This window comes from Corythoichthys intestinalis, chromosome 22 (assembly GCF_030265065.1).
Source record: "Corythoichthys intestinalis isolate RoL2023-P3 chromosome 22, ASM3026506v1, whole genome shotgun sequence".
NCBI lineage: Eukaryota > Metazoa > Chordata > Actinopteri > Syngnathiformes > Syngnathidae > Corythoichthys > Corythoichthys intestinalis.
This window is the reverse complement of record NC_080416.1, coordinates 13,303,292-13,322,627: the sequence shown is the minus strand read 5'-3', so window position 1 is coordinate 13,322,627 and position 19,336 is coordinate 13,303,292. Positions and strand designations below refer to the sequence as shown.

Below are 19,336 nucleotides of genomic sequence, written 5' to 3'. Positions count from 1 at the left end.
ACTTACTTATTTTTCCCCCTTTCTGTCATTGTTTGCATACTATCCTCATGAAAATATGAAAACCTACGAATGTTTGGGTGGTTTAAGTTAAAGCAGACATTGCTTTTTCATCTGTGTGATTTTGACAAAGATCATTTGATGGTGATTTTCTTGCAGGAATGTGAGTGTAACCCAATGGATAATTGAGTAAATATTTTCAATTGAATAACTTGATGGAATTTAATATTTTTAATTTTATATTTGAATTTCAATTATTTTAGTTTAAAAATGATCTAATTCACAAAATGTGAATTATAGATGAAACGGGTCTCCACCCCTCTGCTGGAGCACAGGGCCAGTGGAAAATTACCTGCAACGCGATGAGACCGACCCTTTTTTTCAATTGACCGCATTGAAAGCTGCTCCAGCAGAGAGGTTCTGCATAGGAGAGCCACTGAACGAATTTATTCAATATTTTATGGTTAAAATCCCTCCAAAAAGCGAGTTACTCTTTTGTAGCACTTCCTTATCAGCGTGGGCTGAGTTGGAGACTGTGTGTGTGTGTGAGGCAAAAGTGCAGTTTACTCGTCCTTGGTAAGTTTAGCCTATCGAGCTAATCGGCGCTAACGCTAGCATTAGCTGGCCAGTATGGCCGGAAATAAGAATTTGTCGACTCATTGTTGACTAAAGGTAGTAAAATAATTGTCATCCTATACGTTGACGAATAGAGAAGGGAGTGGAACCGGAGTTCCTTGAGCCTGGAGTTTGTGAAGCTCTTTGAAAGCATCTTGGTGAGTTACTTCAAATGTGCTAACTACAGTCAAGTGCAAAAATGTAGTCACAGCAGTTGAACCATATGCACTCCAATTGTCTGTGATACTAAATTGTTGACAATGGCAACATTTATTTTTCTTATCAATGTACTTTTTGTATTTGTTTAAATGAGAACAGACTCAACTCAATTATTAAATTGAGTTGAGCTGCAGTTAATGTTGTTAAAAATAACTTTGGTTGGGAATTAGAAAAATAATTAGATTTTAATAGCCTTGTTTTATACAGGCTAGGTTTTTTGATGACCTTTGAATTACACTGGATTTGGATTCTGGATTCTCCCTGAAGAGGGGGATGGCGAGCTAACCCTTGATTGACGGACCTGACTGCTTGCTTTTCCCAAGGAGCACAATCTTCACTTCCTACCTCTCCAGTGTGGTAGGATTGCGAACTGCTTCTGCAGTGGATAGGATAAAAAACTGAACAGTGCACTTTTATTTTCATATAAATTGGGACACTCTTCACTTATTTTGAAGGGACACTTTAATTTATTAATTTTTCTGGCACCAATCTGAACTGTTATACATTAGAGAGCCGGCTCTAATTGGCGGTCATTGTGAATATATATTGTAAATATTAGTACATAGTTTTCTCTTTTAATTATAATTTTGAATTTTAACCCTTTCGTGGCTTCAGTTGTTTATTGTGTGCTAAATTTCTTCTTGTTACACCAAAATTTTCCTTCAAGAAACGAACCTAAGCGCACGTGCCCAATTGTAAAAATTCCTGTATACTCTACAGAGGTTACATGAGAAATTCCAAAAGGTTCAGATACTTTTTCATACCACTGTATTTATTTACAGTATACAAAGTGGGGGAAATCAAAACATTGACTAAAATATGTAAAACTTGATCATTTTCATCTAATAGGAGAAGAAAGTTGAGCTCGTAAGGTCAGAATTCGACAAGATAAACTCAAAGATATTGATAAAAGTCAAATAAAATTGACCGTAGGTATGAGTGTGTGCATGAATGGTTGTATGTCTCCTTGTGCCCTGCGATTGGCTGGAAACCAGTTAAGGGTGTACCCTGCCAACTGCCCGTAGTTAGCTGGGATAGGCTCCAGCACCTCCGTGACCCTCGCGAGGAATGAATGAATAAAAGATAAATTTTAAAATATAATTTTCTGAACTAAAAGTTGTCATCCAAAAAAAAAAAAGAATAAAGGTTGTTTAGGGGATGGGGGGGTTGGGACACAGGTCAAAAATAGATTATTTGTAGAGCTGTGGACACGAAGCCGCAGGGTTCAACATGGAAGGAAAAAGTAGTAGCTTATAGTTGGGAAAAAATGTTATGCATGGGAGGTAAAATTCAGAATTTTCTAAAAATGACTGATTCCAGGAACTTTTCTCAGTTCTACTTTTAATATCATGGGACATGTAATCCAACCAAAGTATTTGGTTTTTCCATCTGTTTGACACTGAGGTCATTGTGCTTGTGGTGTCAGACGGATGGACACAAAGCCAACTTCACTGAAAGAGAGACTTAAAATAACATTTTTGCGACCGTTAAGCCTTCTGAAAAAGTTGCACTTGAGCCGCGAGTGTCAACGGAACTCTGGCATGACGACGACACCTTCATTTCCCGACTAATACCTGAACTAAATACCCCAGCTCACGCCCTTTAATCGCCGAATAACGGCCTCGAGAGGTTGGGGGTAATAAAAAGTGACAATTAAAGGATCCTCACCTTCGCCTGCGGTGTTGAAGAAAAGTCTACTTGTAATTATTGTGGAAGTGTTTGTTGGAATCTTAGCCGACAAATCCTCGAACCCCCGACGACAGAAGACGCCGAGACCCCTTTCATCTCGGGGGGTAATGCACTGACAAGCTTCGGCGACGCACCTTTCATTGGGAATGTTTTAATGTCTCGTCACGCTCCGCGCGCCCTCAGCTTCCCGCCGAGGCGACGTCGCTCGTATTACGGCGACTTCAAGCAACTTCTGAAGAACAGCGGTCCAACTTTAATCATGACTTCATTTACTAAAGCGCTTGAATGGTGGAAATTCAAATTTTAAAGCACTCTGATGAACAATAGCTGCCATTAGACGTCCAAACAATTTGAACTGGGATCACCTAATTGCTGCCAGCCATTCCCTGTTCAATTGAGTTGGACGTCTAGCACCCCCAATGCTATTTTTAGACCGTGACGTCGCATCGTAAAGCAGAAGTTGGACATTATAGACTAAGGGTGTAGGTTTGCATAGGGACGGTAGGGACATAACACTCGCAACTTGTCAGGATGCTCAAATTGTCCCCACCAACTTTTAAGCATCTTTATTTGCATTTTATAATGAGTTCAGTTACAGTGGGCCAAATAAGTATTTAGTCAACCACTAATTGTGCAAGTTCTCCCACTTGAAAATATTAGAGAGGCCTGTAATTGTCAACATGGGTAAACCTCAACCATGGGAGACAATGTGGGAAAAAAAAAACAGAAAATCACATTGTTTGATTTTTAAAGAATTTGTTTGCAATTCATGGTGGAAGTAAGTATTTGGTCAATACCAAAAGTTCATCTCAATACTTTGTTTTATACCCTTTGTTGGCAATAACGGAGGCCAAACGTTTTCGGTAACTCTTCACAAGCTTTTCACACACTGTTGCTGGTATTTTGGCCCATTCCTCCATGCAGATCTCCTCTAGAGTGATGTTTTGGGGCTGTCGTTGAGCAACACGGACTTTCAACTCCATCCACAGATTTTCTATGGGGTTGAGATCTGGAGACTGGCTAGGCCACTCCAGGACCTTGATATGCTTCTTACGAAGCCATTCCCTTGTTGCAGTGGCTGTGTGTTTGGGATCATTGTTATGCTGAAAGACCCAGCCACGTCTCATCTTCAATGCCCTTGCTGATGGAAGGAGATTTTCGCTCAAAATCTCTCAATAAATGGCCCCATTCATTCTTTCCTTTACACAGATCAGTCGTCCTGGTCCCTTTGCAGAAAAATAGCCACAAAGCATGAGGTTTCCACCCCCATGCTTCACAGTGGGTATGGTGTTCTTCGGATGCAATTCAGTTTTCATTCTCCTCCAAACATGAGAACCTGTGTTTCTACCAAAATGTTCTATTTTGGTTTCATCTGACCATAACACATTCTCCCAGTTCTCTTCTGGCTCATCCAAATGAACTCTAGCGAACCACAGACGGGCCTGGACGTGTACTGGCTTCAGCAGGGGGACACGTCTGGCAGTGCAGGATTTGAATCCCTGGCGGCGCATTGTGTTACTGATAGTAGCCTTTGTTACTGTGGTCCCAGCTATCTGTAGGTCATTCACTAGGTCCCCCCCGTGTGATTCTGGGAATTTTGCTCACCGTTCTTGTTATCATTTTGACGGCACGGGGTGAGATCTTGCATGGAGCCCCAGATCGAGGGAGATTATCAGTGGTCTTGTATGTCTTCCATTTTCTAATAATTGTTCCCACAGTTGATTTATTTACACCAAGTGTTTTACCTATTGCAGATTCAGTCTTCCCAGCCTGGTGCAGGTCTACAATTTAGTCTCTGGTGTCCTTCGACAGCTCTTTGGTCTTGGCCATAGTGGAGTTTGGAGTGTGACTGACTGAGCTTGTGGACAGGTGTCTTTTATACTGATAATGAGTTAAAACAGGTGCCATTAATACAGGTAACGAGTGGAGCCTCGTTAGACCTCGTTAGAAGATGTTTGACCTCTTTGACAGCCAGAAATCTTGGTTGTTTGTTGGTGACCAAATACTTATATTCCACTGTAATTTGGAAATGAATTATTTAAAAATCAAACAATTGGATTTTCTTTTTTTCCCAAATTCTGTCTCTCGTGGTTGAAGTTTACCCATGTTGACAATTACAGGCCTTGGTAATTTAGATTGCCTTCCCATATGTTGTAATGTTAGAATTGACCCCCCACCATTTTTAAGTGAATTACTTTCATTATGTTCAGATTTAATTTTACCCCTTTTCACTTGCTGAATGTGCCGAGCCATTTTGATATTTTTAAACTTATTTTTTAGCGTGACGTTGTGCCGTGCTGCTTCTGTCTGACAATGAATGACCTGAAAAAAATATTAAAACGGTATTTGACTGCCACTGTTTTTACCTTTTATGTTATAAAAAAACAACTTTAGTAAAGGGGAAGTGTAAATAAATTATAGAATTACAAGATTTTTTATTAATGAAAAAATTAAAAGTGTTCGTTGGCTCTCACCGAGTAGCATTTGCGATCGCTACACATATATAGCAACGGAAATTACCCCCAAGAACGGTCAGAGACGTAGGACAACCAGAGGATATAATATATAAGAAAGACAGGGCTGGTGGTAAACGATAGCTTGTTGAAACAGGAGAATGTCATTGTCAGTCGCGTAAGAAAAAAAGCTGTCGATAAAAAAACTAAGGCTATGCTTAGGTCGGCTTGTTTTTTTTTTTGTCTTTTTCAGCCCTTGACACTCAAGCCATCTCTTTAACTGAACATTTTTATGTTCTTCCACATCTTTGCCAGTGAATTTGGCACCAGCGACATCATTTTTGGAGAGAATTGCTAGGTTTAGCTCTGTAAACATCTACTTCGTACACAATTTCCTTTCATTTCCTATTGGGACAAACTGTTAGCGTGTCCCCCCTTAGCAACAGTAGCTATCGTCGTGAATATTCAGTGAGGTGTTGGTTGCGGTACGCCATTGCACTGAAACATGATCAGATTTGACTGTAGCCACTACATGGGAGCAAAGTGTCTTTCGAATGAAATCAGCTACAAAGCGAAGAATGAGAATGAGAAGATGGTGCCGCTCTGTAAGTTGATTAAATAATTTTTCATTGTGTTTTTCCCACTGCAGCCACCTTGTATGTCATCATGTCCTCCATATGGTAGAGTCAGGGGCCCTCCTGTCCTGTGGTGACCACAGCAGGAGGTCCGGACCTGTCATCTGCACAGCCAGTGTCCAGAACACTTCAGTCAGACTTCACAATCTTTAAGGTGGAATTAAACGTCCTTTATACTTGAGGTTCCTTCAATCCTCTTAAAGATGTCTGAACAGTTAGTAGACGGATCAAATGCACTCATTAGTTAATTGATTGAAATACAAAGTTGGACGATTACAACTTTAATCCCGTTTAAACTTTTATTTTGTGATCCAGATGTTGAAACTTTCGTCTATTCAGATTCTGATGCTGTTTTATGTTTGTTGGCTTGTTGTGCTTTTTTGTCTTGGGAAAGTATGACTTAATTTTTGCTTCCCTGGGGCTAAAATTTATTCCTGAAACTATAAAATCCCAACTATTGTTGTAGTGCCATAGCTATAACACGATTCTTGAGGGACATACTTGCTCTCATTTTTGTTTTCTTAGTTTTGATTCATCTAATCTATTTAATGAAATATTATTGGTATTTGATTTTTTTATTCATTTCATATTTCCATGTAATTTGTAAGTCAGGTTTATTTAAAGCAGCAGTCGGGAACCTTTTTGGCTGAGAGAGGGTTAGGGGTTAGGGTTTAAACCCTAAACCCCTAAATCCTAACCCCCAGAACCCTAACCACATTTTTAAAAATGTTATTCCATGAGAGCTATATAATATGTTTAAAACTAAAAATACAAGTAATGTGTGTATTTTATTTAATTTTAACACGTCTAAAGTACAAGGGTTTGGGTTAGTCTCTGAATTCTTTTTAATAACATCAGGCATGAAAATCACTCAAAAAAATTTGCCGTTTTAAAGTCAAAAAGGGTAACCTAAGTGAATTTTTAAGAGGGGGTGGGGGTTGCTGATGGCTTTGTAGTTGGTTGAGACTTGGTGGGTCATGCAGGCGATGAGTCTCTTTTAATGTTCACAAAGCGCCACGGATCCTTGTTTTTCCCCACAACACACGGAGCACCATCAGCGCACACCGAAACAAGTTTATCCATCCGTAGATTTTTTTTTTTAAGCGAACTCAGTGAAGGACTTGAATAAATCCTCCCCTCTTGTTATCCCTTTCATAGACAAAACCTTGCAATCATACTGAGTTGGGATAAATTGATTACGTGTGTTCACTCATCCAAAGCGAGAGAAAAACGGTGCCACATTTATGTCCCTCACTTGCGTTGCCTCAATTTTATTTGACATCCTGCTGGTAAGATCGTGAACAGTTCATGCTGACAGAGGCATGTCTTTTATCCGTGTAATTATCTTGTCTGTATGTGAAAAGTTGTCAAAAACTCCCCACAAAGGCAAATTCCTCTGTCCAAAAAGTACGATACTCCTAGTCTTTTTTTGTTTTTGCTATCTTCTCAAAAGAGTTTGTAAAATTAGCTGACAAACGCGGTAAACGAAACTAAAAACGAGGGAAGTTTACTTCACGGACATGCGCACGTCGGCCGCTATTTTGGACAGCAAAATACGGCAAACCCACTTGAACAGTGTCCCTGCTTCATCTGCGTTTCCATTGGGATTGATAGATGAATAAATATATAGATAGGCACTACGACATGTATGTTTGCCACTTTCCCACTAAAATTACTGCGAACCGGCTTTCTAGTATACGGACTACGTGTCATGATCGCCCTGGGCTCACACAGCCAATGGCATGGGACTTGGGGAGATCTAATATAGCACATCTAGGTTGCTATTTGATGGTATCTAGTGCGAATTGCGCGAGTGTTTTCGGAGCATTAAAAAAGTTAACATACGCCGCAAAAGTCACGTCTGCTCATTACTGCACAACACCAGCATATTACCGGTGACCGTCGCCGTTTCGCGCAATGGGCAAAGGAGTATAACGAAACTTTTTTTTTCCCCATCTAAATTAAAAAATTGTCCGGGAGCCAGATGCAGCTGTCAAAATAGCCAGATCTGGCTCGCAAGCCATTGGCTCCCGACCCCTGATCTAAAGCTTCAAAAAGACCCCACCGGGTGTCACAGACACACAAATAAAATGAAAACATGAATTAATACTATATGTATATTGTTACATTAAATAAATAACAATTCTAGATCAATGACACCTATAGTATCATATAATAAATGTGTAATAACATGTGTAATTATAAATAAATATTAAAAATACAAAAATAGATGATTTATTATTATTTACGATGACTTCCCTTCAGGCAAGGAACAACAAAACAAAAGCTGGGTGGGAAAAAAGGAATCTTTTTTAATGGATTAAATTTACAGTTAAACAGTTATTATAAAGTAATGCATTAATATAAAAAAAAAAATCAAATTCAAATCAATAGAATGTATATTTTATTGCTTAGACAATATTTCATATGATTTATATATTTAGCACAGTTTAATTAAATTCAAATAATATAAGTTCACTATATTTGATTTATAACAATACCAATAAAGTTTACATTTTTTCTTTTAAATTGATTTTTTTCTTTTCATATATACAACACCTGTTTTATAAAATGATGGCTTTGTCCTCTAAAAATGACCAAGATTTCATTACCATGCATTTTTTTCACAATTTAAAACAGTTCCCTCCCATCAACAACTTGACTTAACATACATTCGAACTTAACACTGCTAAATCAATCTTTTTCATTTCCGACGAGTACAATATGTCCCTTCGCTCAATAAAGGGTGTCTGCTCACACCCGCGCACATGGTGAAGGCGTTTCACTCCAGAGTCTGTGCAATTTCCCTCAATGACATTCCAATTCCTTCAGGGTCAGACGACATCTCTGCCGCTTCTGTATCAATTATTAAATATTTTAACGCTGTCTGTCAAAGACGGATGCCGTTATCATTTGAGTCCGAGTCGCTTTGCATCCGCATTTGTCACCGGCGCGCGCGTTTAGCAGTTATCAATCGTGGCGTCGGAATGCAAAATAAGTGATGTTGTTGGGGATGGGAAGCGACGGGACTATCAGAGGCTTTCAATCAATCTGCATCTTCTCTCCCTAACTCAAGCAACAAACTATCGTACTCGTTCATCCAGCAAAGCAATGTAGGGGCTGTAATGCTTTAAGCCTTAAGCTGAAATGCTTCAAAATTATTATGCACACATTTGCTGCCATTGACGGCGATAGACGTCCAATCCATTTCAACTGGGAGAGGCTGGCAGAGAATGACCGCTTCTTACCCTCCCAGTTGAAACGGATTAGACATCTATTGCCGTCTATGGAAGCTAATGAGTTAAGAATCAAGCCAAATTTCCAAATTGTCCTATATGCATGTGTGGGGTTTAGGGGTTAAAAAAAAAAAAAAAAACCTAAACCCTAACTCAAGGCGAGAGCATGAGAGAGCATAATTAAAGACACCATGATTTTAACAAGATATTACCGCGTTCTTACTTCTTTTTGATCCAAAACCTCCATGTAGCATGTCTCACCGTGTTTCAAGACACTGCTGTGAATGGTTACAGCCGGACTTTGTGGGGATTTTATGGGTGAAGCACGGTAATATAACAAGGGTTGCAATGCAGAAATCGCAGACATCAAGGAGTGGTCGAGATTTTCTTTTTCAAATATTTACCCTTTTAAACTTTTTTTAAGAATTATTTTTATTTGTGTGGATCAATTATCCTCTAAAATATCGGCGAGAATGCGACAGTCACAAAAAAATACAGTTAAGCGATAGTTATGAGGTAGATATCCTTGACCTATTTACAGACACTATTTTTCTCGTTGTGACGTAATTTGTTTAAAAGTTTTAAATATGTGAGTGAATTATTTTATAAAGTCGTTTTTTTAACTATACAATATATTAGACATCAATTGATGATTCTGACCTAAAAATGATAGACATTTCGAATGATAAATATAGTTACTTGCCTTGTTTTTAAAGCTGGGTTGAAACAAAAGCAGTTGCACGGTGTCTGTAAACGGGGGTCTCCAGGGTAAAACGGACAAATTAAAAATAGTTTGGGGGCTTAATGCACCATGAAACTCCTATGGCAACATATAGACATATTGTTCTATCTAACACAAAAGTTATTTTGGCTTAAAATAGTTTATTTTAAAGAGGGGTGCAAGAGCAGAAACAGCTTTTTCGGCCTTGTCTGTGTTTTCCATCATATATATACTGGACTGTCTCAGAAAATTAGAATACACAATATTCTAATTTTTTGAGACAGTCCTGTGTATATATACAGGACTGTCTCAGGAAATTAGAATACACAAATTAGAATATTGTGTATTCTAATTTCCTGAGACAGTCCTGTATATATACACAGGACTGTCTCAAAAAATGTTGTGAATGTCTTGCCTCGTTGGCGTCAATCTTGCTCAGTCAGTTGCATGACGCAAACGTTGGGCTTCCATGATAAGAAGGCGTCGTGTACCTCTTATGCCCTATATTCTGCTTGTTTTCCTTAAACTATGGTATAAGTGCTATTTAGTGTATATAGGATGTGTTAGAATACACAAATTAGAATATTGTGTATTCTAATTTCCTGAGACAGTCCTGTATATATACACAGGACTGTCTCAAAAAATTAGAATATTGTGTATTCTAATTTTCTGAGACAGTCCAGTATATATATATATAAACAATTAAGGGAAGTATTATTCAGATTTTTTTTGTTATCTATTTTGAAAAATACATAAATTCTCAATGCTTGGAATAAGACATTTATTTGATGCTGACATTTCAGCAATGCACAACATGAAATAACTTCAATGTCTAAATTGACCCACTCTAGGGTAAAAAGCATGTTCATAATGCTGTTATTAATAACCCATCTTAATTTTAATGGTAAGCGTCACCTTTTTTTCACCACCTGTACTAACCTTCTTGGGACCCATGTTGATTTCTCTCACAAGAAAATCCGCCGCACTTCTGTTTTGCAGGAAAACAATGAAATTGCGACGCTGTTGTAAGTCGTCGTATTTCAAGCATGTCGTCTGAAGGAATCTGACCTTTTAGCCAGATTGCCTGAATTACGCCAGCCGAACCGCCGGACCTGCACTGGCGCTGCTCCAACGAGCCAGGCCGGTGGGACACCAACAACCAGGCCAAAAGGCCAAACGTCACGTGTTCACCTTAACTTAACCCCTTGTACTGACTCCATTTTGAAAGCTGGAAGAAGGCTTCAAAGCACAAGCTGACAATTTATTCAGGTCGACAGCGATCAAACAGCCAGGCGAAACAGAAACAGACTCAGGCGAGGAGGCAGACTCGTTCCAAGGTCACCATATCACAAGTCATCAAAAGGTTCCCGAGAGAAATGACGATTAGTTAAACATTGTTTTTTTTGAAGGCTCTCACGGGGCGGGCTGTGGGCAGAAGAAGGGTGTGCTTGGGCGTTGTTTAGGATTATTGTCCGTTTGTGGATTGGACAGGAGGATTCGGGAGTTACTGTTGTCAGGGCAACGAGGGTTGTGGATTTTGCCACCTCAGCATCAAAGGAGCTCTTGGAGTCTTATCAGTCGTGTTATCAGTTGGATATCGGGCGTCCTCCGGTGTTCCTTATGCTGGGACAAGACGTCCCGCCATTTGTTCTGGACTCTCCGGGAGAACTGATTGGGAGAGTTGGTGATGCAGATGTGGGCTTGTAGATGTCTTGCCTCGTTGGCGTCAATCTTGCTCAGTCAGTTGCATGACGCAAACGTTGGGCTTCCATGATAAGAAGGCGTCGTGTACCTCTTATGCCCTATATTCTGCTTGTTTTCCTTAAACTATGGTATAAGTGCTATTTAGTGTATATTGGATGTGTTAGAGTAATACAAATAGTCAAACAGTAAATACGAAAAGATACGATTCTCTTCATGTCATATGTCGAGACAAATGCAGAGTCAAATTTCACGTCAAAAGGAACATATGTCGAGGTACCACTGTATATAATATCTATACATGCTATATGTATATATACAGTATATATATCAGCATATATATGCTATATTATAGCAGTATTCATACCACATAAACACTACAAATGGATTCCTCCGGTCCACTCCCCACCTAAGTCGGAAGATTAATGAGTCACTCTTTGCCTTATAATTCAGAGTTCATCCTCACATACATCATATTTTCAAGCACATAGATTATGAGAGAGAGAACATTTATCATGTGACACACACACACACGCATTTATATATATTTACAAACACATACACACACTTCCTTCACATCTAGTCATTGTAATGTTATTCACAGGCGTCTCCTGCCGAGCGTTAAAGTGCTGTTTGTGCAAACGGACGCCAGATAATGGTGGGACAAAAGTGCTCATTCCGTACACGTGATCGCCATTCATCACAATCATCAAAGCGTGACACTTTTTCGGAATTTCGGCGTGAAGAAGTACATGGGTGTTAACTCATTTCTGCCATTGACGGCGATAGACGTCCAATTCTTTTTGACTGGGAGGGCAGCCTCTCCAAATTAAAATGGATCGGATGTCTACCGACGTCAGTGGCATCCAAATTCGGGATTAACTGAAGTTAAATGCTGATGTCAAATTTCATGAAAAGCGCAAAAATCCTCTGAAACTATCCAAAGCAAACAATACTTCATCAACTTTCCAGCAATTTGCGACGACAGCCGATAGCCTCTCCAACATTAACGCCGTCTCCATAAATGATTGACTGTATTATTTCCTAATCTGCCCGACGACGTCTGATAAGGCTAGAAATGGAGCGGAGATGCTGATACGACGTCGCCGTTTGCGTAAATTGCTCTTTTCAGACGTCCCGTGGTTTGATGGCGGCAGATTGAATTCTCTCCAAATTGGCAAGGCCGTGTCACGCGTACGTGAACGCCACTTCAAATGAGCTTTAAACGGAGTCATCGTTGGCTTATGCTAATCCGCTCCATTTAACTCTCGTCATTTTTTGCATCTATCGAGTGCTGGCGACCCGTCACTCTAGACGTCAGGTCGGCCTTAATTAGATAAACAACGATGTCGGACTAAAAATGACACTTTGGACAAAAACTGAAGTAGATGCTTTGAGGTGTCTTTTTCAGTCTTTTTTGCATGTCCTTTTCTCAACACTGTGTCTTTTCAAGGAAATTTCTTTGGTTTAAATGGCTTTCGAGCCCATAAATGGATCGGTTTGCTTGGTTTCCAGCAGTTTGGTTTTTGGCAGCCCTTTTAATTTTTGTCATAAGGCCGTTTCAAACTAGCGGCCGGCTCGTGTGAGGGGTTCAGCGGCAACCCATTCATTGTGTATGTGGGAGGGCACTTCTCGGCAAAATTTAGCGTAGGCGGGTGTTTTGGGCGGAACGGCAAGTTTGACAGGTGGGACCTATGATAGAGCCATGTTCTATTTTCAGAGTGCCGCCGCGCTGACATCAACAACAAATCCAATGGCAGAGTGCTATCAGGCTGTTTCATCGGACGAATTTACGCCAACCGCAGCCGACGAAACCTTGATGAATGCGCTTTTTCAAAGTTTGCGAGCTTTGGGACACTCAAAAAATAACTCTTGTACCTTTCCTTGCTAAGCTAAATGGTACCTCGATGTGCATTTGTGTGGAAATGTAGTTCACGAACAAAAACAAAACTATTCACCTTCTCACTGAAGCAAGTAAAACTATTTACATGGCAAAGTTTTATGTGTATTTTGCATAGCTATTTTGATTGGGAATGCCAGTTCTCTTTGTATTGAGCGCTTTTCTTTTTGTGAACATAATTTTTTTTCTGAGATAGGAATGTTTTGTTGTGCTTTCACTAAATGACACTGTCGCGACTTAGCTGTTCCACCCAAATGCATGATGGGAAGTTGTGCAACCATGACTGTTAGTCGTGGCTGCAAATGGTATACAATATGTTCTGCATTGTGCTCAATAAAACGTGTTAAGAAAAATAATTTTTCCTGCTCTGTCCAATTGCATGATGGGAAGTTGGGCAACCATGACTGTTAGTAGTGGCTGCAAATGGTATACAGTATGGTCTGCGTTGTTAAATTAAACTGGTCAAGAAAAAGAACGTCTCCTTTCTTCCTTCCCCGCGTCGTTCGCCACAATACTTATATTTGTTGTGAAAGAGTTTCCAAAGCTTGAGCCAATAATAGGCGGGGTCCACAGAACGCCACTCGCATTCCCCTGCCTTTTCGCTCTCAATGTGTTAAAACTGCGTCACTGTAAACTGTTTGAGGCAGCGCATGAACCGGTGGTTCCTTGCATGCGTTAATTGCATCAAATATTTTAACGTGTTAATTTTAAAAAATCGATTTGTGCCTGTTAACGCGATACATTTGACACCCCTAAATAAATTTGTATTAAAGCGTTAATGCATTTATCATTAGATAAAAATATTTAAAAACTACAACAATGATACCGTAATTTCCCGAATATAGCGCACTTTTTTTTTTTCCCCAAAATCAACTTGTACAATTATGGTGCGCATTATAAACGGGATGGAGAAAGAAATATATATATATTCCACATATATATATATATATATATATATAGATTTTTTTATTTATTGACACGGCCACGTAGTGTTGAAGAAACATGCGGCGACCCGTTGCCGACCATTACAGTACGTAACGTCCCCATTTTGTTTCAGTAATACTTACTCTAATCGGCCGAATGATTTTGTCTGTGTTAAATTCTGCTTTTTTCACTCTTCATAAAGCACAGAATTTAGTTTCTTGAACTCATTTGAGTCAACGTTTATTGCAGCTCTGCAACTCGGACCATAACAAACGTAACAACACACTTCCTGTGTGTGTCAGTCAACTATATCGGTCCGTCGGGAAACTCAAACCCAAATAACAATAGTTCCTATTGTTACTGTCGTGTTGACAGCGATGAGCTCTCACGGATTTCCGACTTAAACACTCTCACTTTCATTTTACTGTATCAATCCGTGGAAGAAACATTTATTCATCATGATGAAACGAGCAAGTTATACAGCACCCTTTAAAAGAAAAGTCACATCTGTTTTGTTTTCTCCTAGATTCTGGTAAGTTGGAGAAGTTGTCAAATCATATTACTGTAAATATTGTCAGTTTATGGTAGTTTTGAACTACCAATGTGCTATGCTTGAGCTGTTTTTCACCAGTCAGTGAATGACATTTCTGTATCTGTACACGAGCTGTTTTCTTGTGTTCTACTATTTATTGGTGCTAAAATTAGGTTGCCCGTAATAAACGGGTACAATAATTTCCCCTAGATTTTACAAGTAAATTTGGGGTGCGCATTATACACGGGTGTGCATTATATTCGGGAAATTACGGTAATTTTAAAAATACTAATTGCTGATATTTACCGTATTTTTGGACTATTAACTTCCACCGCAGTATAAGTTGCATTTTGATGGGTTTTATTGTGACAATAACGTGAGATTATATAACAACGTGTTAATAATTTCACACATACAGTTAGTTTCTCCTAACTATAAGTTGCACCCCCGGACAAACTATAGGGAAAAAAAACGACTTAGTTTTTATAAGTTATAAGTTTTATACACTTTTTTTAAATTACTAAAAATAGTTACTTGCCCTTTTAAGTGGTATTGCAGAAATGACTGTGCCCTCTCACAAACAAAACGGTTCATAATGGCCTACAGATGCCACAAGATGGCGCCAAAGGATCTTTGTTTTTGTGACTAATATGCTGTAAGTAACACGTGCGGATAATACAACATGAATTTGTCACTTGGAATTATTACTCAATGTTTTTAGACATAAGTTAGCTAGTAGTATTTTTATCCATTTTTAAGTGGGGAGGGGCTTTCTTTAAGCCTTTCTTTATCAACAAAACCCCGATAAAAACTAGCCGACTTCAGCCGTTATTTCCCCCATTCCGGAATGATGATCTAATTAGATTCCATGTTCGAGGAAAGCTGTTTTATCCCTCGCGAAACAAGAAATACTACTTTCCCGATGAGGGGAAAAAGGTCAGAGAGGGTCCCTGAACGAACGTAGCAACTGAAGGCGAAGTAGCGTCTTTGGCAAAATCCTGATGTCAGTAAATCAGACCTTAATGAATACATAAAGACACCTGTGTGTGTGAAACATGTGTTTTTCCCATTAATAATTGCTGTTGTAATTGCTTTTCAGAGTAACTTGCGGCCTCGACAGCATCGGCGCGGTTGTCACGGTGCGACCGATCCTTCGCGTCTCAGTCCCTCGCCGGCGGCGAGTGTGAGCCCAGCGCGTCTGTCAGCTGTCAGAGGAAGGCGGCTGATACAGAGACCTGTCACTTCTCGTCAAGCTGCTTTACTGAGGCCTTTTGCAGCTGCCTTTCTCCGGGCTACAGGAAGTAAGCGTGAGTGTGAGTACGCGTGAGAGGGAGTGTGGGTTTGCGCGCGTCTGTGTGCGTGTGTGTGTGTGTGTGTGCGCGCGATGACAGGGCAGGGAAATAAAGAAGGCCAGGCAGGAAGTACATTACACTGTAAATACCACATCAAGTAAATCTGATGAGTGAACTTTTGCAGCCTCTGCTGGTCTCTTTAAGGAATTACAGCAATAACAAAAGGTTTATTGCAGTCAATGGCAGCTAACAAGTTAACCATTTCTGGCACGATTTTATTTCCCTTGTATTTGTAAATGTAAATGTTTTTATTATATTTGTATTTGAGAGGGGTCTCAAACTTGCAAACTAGGTGCCAATTGCGGCCCCATTTGACATCTCATTGTAGAATTAGTGTTGACGGCGTGTATTTAGTGATAGGCAATTAAGAAAATGATAAATACCATAGGCGGAGTTTGACTTTTGGGGCAGGGGGCGGCAAAACACGTTGATGACCCCAAAACGCAGTGTCAGCAATAAAATTAACTTCCAAGAATATTTATAATAATAGGTTGACAATTAGAGTTTCTTTCTTTCCCATCATTCTTGAGGGGAATTCTAAATCAAGCTGCTTAGGCAATACTTTTCGGCAAGATCGTCAATTTGGTACAACTGCCGTTGTCGTGCCAATGTAGTTACCCCTGTCAAAAAATGTTATCCCCTTGGCGGAGCTAAGTGGAGGTAGATTTGTGTCTTTACTATTCAATCAAAAACAGTTGCTTTAATTAAAATATATAATTTCAACCAAAAAAAGTCACTTCAATAAAAAAAAAAAAAAAGTGTTTGAATGCAAAAATAATTTTGAAACTCAAAAAACTAAAAAAAAAAAATGCATGTGAAAGCTATTTTTCTTTGATTTGTCTTTAAATGAAGCAACTTTTTGATTGAAGTAATGTTGATTTGTGTTTGGGTCACATTTTGGCTAGGACATTTTTCTCTATTCAATCAAAAAATAAATTGCTTCAAAAAATACACATTTTCAAAAACAAAAATCAATAAAAAAAAATAAATAAAATTTCAATTATAGAAAAAAGTTTTTGAATGCGGAATATTTGAGATGGAAAATTTTGCATTTGAACACTTAATTTTTCATTGAAAAAGTTTTCTTTGATTAAAGCAATCCTTTTTGTGTTTGGGCCATATTTTGATTAGGACATTTGTGTCTAAATCATTCAATCCCCCAAAAAGTTGCTTCAATCAAAAAAAAAAAAAATTTCAATCAAAAATAATAAAAACGATTTCGACCCATTATAAAAATATGTATTTTTTTGTTCATTTCATTCATTTTTTTTTTTTTTTTTGCAGTTTTATTGCTTTACAACTTATATATATATATATATATATATATATACTGTATATATTTATACTGTATATTAAGGGTGTAACAGTACATGTAATAGTATTGAACCATTTCGGTTTGTGGTGTTTGGTTCGGAATGGACACGTATTGAACGAGTTTCTGACGTAATATAACCCTTACTTTTCGAGGCTGTGAGTCGATCGGGTTAGTTTCTTTGTGTAGATTATATTTACTCTGTCTTCTCTACTATAATGAGGACCAACACGGTAGGACAGTAATCGTCAACGGCGCGACAACGTGGCTGCCCCGAGAACGCAGTGAAACGCTGGTGTTAGAGTCAATCAGCCAATGCACACCAGTCGCAGTGCGGCCGCGTGTTAGACGCGTCCCAGAAGCGGCTCAACGTGACGCACGCGAAAAGAACGGCAGAGTTTATTATTTGACGCGAGACGCGGCCCTCCTGCGTCAATACTACTACCGGTAGCTAGGATCGGGCCGGAAGTCACTCGTGTAAAAATACGGTGGATCCGGTCGATTTTCAAACTAATATGCAATCGTAACCTACTTTTTGAGTCCATCAGATCTCTTGAGTGGTAGATAGGGGCACAGTTGACTTGTCTTGGTTGATTTACTGCTGTCTTCTCTGCTATAATAATAACAGACACGGCCCGTGTTCAATACAAAACCCTCCTACCATAACAAAACGAGTAGGAACTAATATTCACATAGGAACTAAAGTTATGCAACATAAAATATACAATATAAATGAATACTACATCACATTTGTAGAATATGAACACATAATAAAATAAATAATAGCCCATTTAAATAAAATACATTGAAATGAGCTCTAAAGCACCTGTAATTAAATACTAAGAATAATACACACATCCTGCTTACAAAATTAATTTCTGTGTGGCGCTTTAACTTGAGAAAATCCACCAATAAAGCTTTTGAAAACCATTCATAAGAAAAAAAAATATCATTTGTAAAATACATGTTAAAATCTTGGTCATTGGGTTTGCTTTTCTCTTTAGCACAGGACTTTTTTTTTTTTCCTCTTTCTTTCAGAAAGAAAGCTGACCAATACACAGGGTCTGAAAGGCAAATTGTTGTTGGATTATCTTTAAATACCCGTTACTTTTTGAGCAGAATTCTAGCTTTGTATAGGCTAATGTTCCTATTGTTGAAAGCACAAAAGTGTGTAATAAAAAACTAGCACATTTATATTTTGCATTTTGTTTTTTTTACTGTACCGAAAATGAACCGAACCGTGACCTCAAAACCGAGGTATGTACCGAACCGAGATTTTTGTGTACCGTTACACCCCTAATATATATATATATATATATATATATATGATAGGCCCTCCTGGCCCCCCCTTAAAATCCGCTTATGAAAAATATTATAAATATTTAGGATTAATTTAGGGATGAGGGTTTACAAATAATTAGATAAATACTACACGCAAATTAAAAAAAAAAAAAAAGCCATGAGTAATAAAACAAAAATATACAAATAATTTTAACAAAATCAAATTAATTAAATAAAAAATTAAAAAAAACTTCCAAAACAGTTTTAAAAATTGTGATAAATTCGGGGGGGGGGGAGTAGAGGAAATAAGACCAATTCAAATAAGTGTGAACCATGTATATCTTTTTTTTGTCATTGTGACCACACATCACTTAAAGGCCCAAGTACACTGCATGCGTGATCGTTGCGGTTCCGGTCCGGTTCAGTGTTGCCTGTGTGCCACGCAGTCCGTCAAAAACGGGCAAATCATACCGGCTGCTGCACGGCTGCGGTCCGCCAACCTCGTCCCCCCTGTGAGCTCTCGCGTGATCGCGCGCGATAATGTGCCATTTAAAACAACGAAAAACACACGGAGTCTATACTCATCAGAGAAGCAGAGAAAAAGCACATATTTTCTTTGCATATTGATATTTTAGTTAATCTGGAATTAAGAGACAGACATGACTGCATCATGATGAGATCAGGACAGAAAAACACACATAATAGTTACAGCTTCCTTTTTTATATTGTCCTTATAGAAAGGATCTGCTGCATCATAAATGATTTTGTG

At 38.8% G+C, this 19,336-nt stretch overlaps 1 long non-coding RNA gene across 1 annotated transcript; it reads left to right on the top strand.

Moving 5' to 3' along the window:
• The first annotated feature begins 371 nt into the window (after positions 1–371).
• On the top strand, positions 372–16,735 carry LOC130910149 (uncharacterized). Its single transcript, XR_009061823.1, has 5 exons — positions 372–573; positions 708–770; positions 1,039–1,188; positions 5,623–5,762; positions 15,722–16,735. It is a non-coding gene; the product is annotated as an uncharacterized LOC130910149 (long non-coding RNA).
• Positions 16,736–19,336: the final 2,601 nt, after the last annotated feature.